We start from the raw sequence: 2,807 nt of genomic DNA on the forward strand, positions 1-2,807 counted from the left end.
AAGTGGTAGAGCGCTAGCCTTGAGCTGAAGAGCTGAGAGACAGTGCCCAGGCCCAGAGTTCAGGCCCCACAACCGGACCCAAAAAAAAAGAAAGAAAGAAAAAGAAAATTGTTTATATTTCATGAAGCTCTGTGTGCCCAAAGTTAGAATACTGGTTAGCATCTAATTTACTGTTTCTAAATTTGAGGAGCATTGGAGGATACTTGCGAAACAGAGACGGAAATCACTGTCCTTCTGAAATGACTAAAAGCTATGTATTAGCAGGAAGTGCATCATCTGAATCTTGGACTTCATTTATAATTTGATCACTGCTGTGTAGAAGTAAGAAACAACTGAAATCAACAAAATAAATTATGTGGGTCAATCCCTCTGCCTTAGTTAACTAATCTAGGTGGTAGGATTCATTCTTCCCTGGGAGTCACTTTGAAATCATTTTCAGAAGTACAATACTTACATTGTCTTTCACTGGACTTTTAAAAATCAGCAGAAATCAATTGAATTTCCACCATGCAACATCAAATGTGACCTTCTGCCCTCTGGATAAATATTAGCAAGTCCTGCTTTGTCAGGGTTTATTGGAACATTTTCTTCATAGAAAACAGCTTCATTGTGCAGCTTGGTCTTTTCTTGGTGATAATTGCAGTAGACATCAGTAATGTTGACCTTCTAATCCAATTAGGAGCATAATCTGTCACCATTAAGGTGCATTTTTTCTAATTTAGGAAATCAGGTACTAGGTCAATTATATGAATTTTCAGATGATATCCAGTTAACCTTTTTAATCCAATTTTGTTTCAGTTTAAATAAACTTGCCTGATAATTTTTAGACCCTAAAAAGAACAGGAAAATTTTGCCAGGCGCTGGTGGCTCATGCCTGTAATCCTAGCTATTCAGGAGGCTGAGATCTGAGGAATACAATTCAAAGGCAGGAAAGTCCCTGAGACTCTTATCTCCAATTAACCACCTGAAAACCAGAAGTGGTGCTGTGGCTCAAGTGGTAGAGCGCTAGCCCTGAGCTGAAAAGCGCAGGGACAACACTCAGGCCCAGAGTTCAAGCCCTAGGACCTACAAAAAAAGAAAAGAAAAGAAAAGAAAATTTTATCAAGTAAATTCTCGTTGGTAGCAAGGAATATGTACAGTTAGCATAGTAAAAATTTTAAAGCAATGAAGAACTTATTCCTGTAACCCTAGCTACTCAGGAAGTTGAGTTCTGAGGATTAGGGTTCAAAGCCAACCCAGGAAGGGAAGTCCCATGAGACTCTTATCTCTAATTAACCACCAGAAAACTAGAAATGGTTATGTGGCTGAAGTGAGATAGTTCTAACGTTGAGTGAAAAGCTAAAAGGCAGTACTCAGGTTCTAAATTCAAGCCCTAATGCCAACACACACACAAAAAAAATAGAGCATACAATTTTACTGTTCACATGAAAATTTAATTGCAAATGTCATCTTGTTGTGGATGAATTTCCTAAGCTATTCATAGGCAATTTTAAGGATATGTATAGACAGAGCCACAGGAATTCCAGCAGTGTTTTATAGTGATGACAGTTTTTATTACTGGTGCAATCTTTTTCTCAGAGTAATTCCAGGAACCATGTTGTTTTTCTGGTTGCCTCCCAGAAATAATGTGAAACAAAGCAAATAAAGGAAACTATCATCTCTTATTTGAGAGCTACTATTATCATAAGAATAACAGCATGCTGAACTAGTCCAGACTCTTAAAACCCTCACACCTGTAATCCTTGCTACACAAGAAGCTGAGAGCTGAAGATCAAAGTTTGAACCAGCCCTTTGAGGAAAGTCTGTAATACTCTTGTCTCCAATTAGCCAGAAAAATAAAAGCTAGAAGTAGAGCTGTGGCTGGCCTTGAGCAAAAAGAGTTCAGTGACAGTGCCCAGGCCTTGAGTTCAAGCCTCTGGACTGGCAAAAAGAACAAGGAGGAAGAGGACAAAAAGAAGGAGAAGGAGGAGGAGAAGAAGAAGAAGAAGAAGAGGAAGAGGAGGAGGAGGAGGAGGAGGAAATAATTGAATAAATCAAAAGAAATGGGAAGAAAAATTTTCTTTACAATAGAACGTCAATTAATATAAGTAGAAATAATTAAGAAAATACAATATCAGCATTAGGATTTTTTTTTGATAGTCCAGGCTGGCCTCAATCCAAGTACTTCTTCCTCAGCCTCCAGAATGCTACCACAACCAGCGTTTTTGTTGTTATGGAAATCTCACTATGTGTCCCAGGCTGATTTGGCATTACTGGACATAAGGGATCTTCCTGTCCCAACCTTCCAAGTGTCTGGGTGGCATGCCACCCCTAACCTCACAGGCAAGATATGTCGATGGATGTTAAATGTGATAGTGGAAGTCTGAGAAGGAAGAAGATAGTCACATAGTCTCAGCATATCACCCCATCAAGTTATATCTCCTTTACAAAGGAAAAAGCAATCACTTTGGGGTGACGATTATGCAGAAAGCAAGCAGCCAAGCACTGATGCTATTCCTACTACAGCAGGAGGCTGTGTATCTCAGTTCAAAGCCAGCTCAGGCAGGAAAGTGTAATAATTTCTCCTCTCTCTCTCTCTCTCTCTCTTTCTCTCTCTTTCTCTCTCGTTGGTCATGGGGCTTGAACTCTGGGTTTGGGCGCTGTCCCTCAGCTTTTTAGCTCAAGGCAAGCACTCTACCACTTGAGCCACAGTGACATTTCTAGTCTGTGATATTCTTTTTTTTGGGGGGGGGGTCCGGTCATGGGGCCTGAACTCTGGGCCTGGGCACTGTCCCTCAGCTCTTCAGCTCAAGGCTAGCACTCTACCA

The sequence above is a fragment of the Dipodomys ordii genome, unplaced genomic scaffold (genome assembly GCF_000151885.1).
Source record: "Dipodomys ordii isolate 6190 unplaced genomic scaffold, Dord_2.0 Scaffold8, whole genome shotgun sequence".
In the NCBI taxonomy this organism is placed as follows: Eukaryota; Metazoa; Chordata; class Mammalia; order Rodentia; family Heteromyidae; genus Dipodomys; species Dipodomys ordii.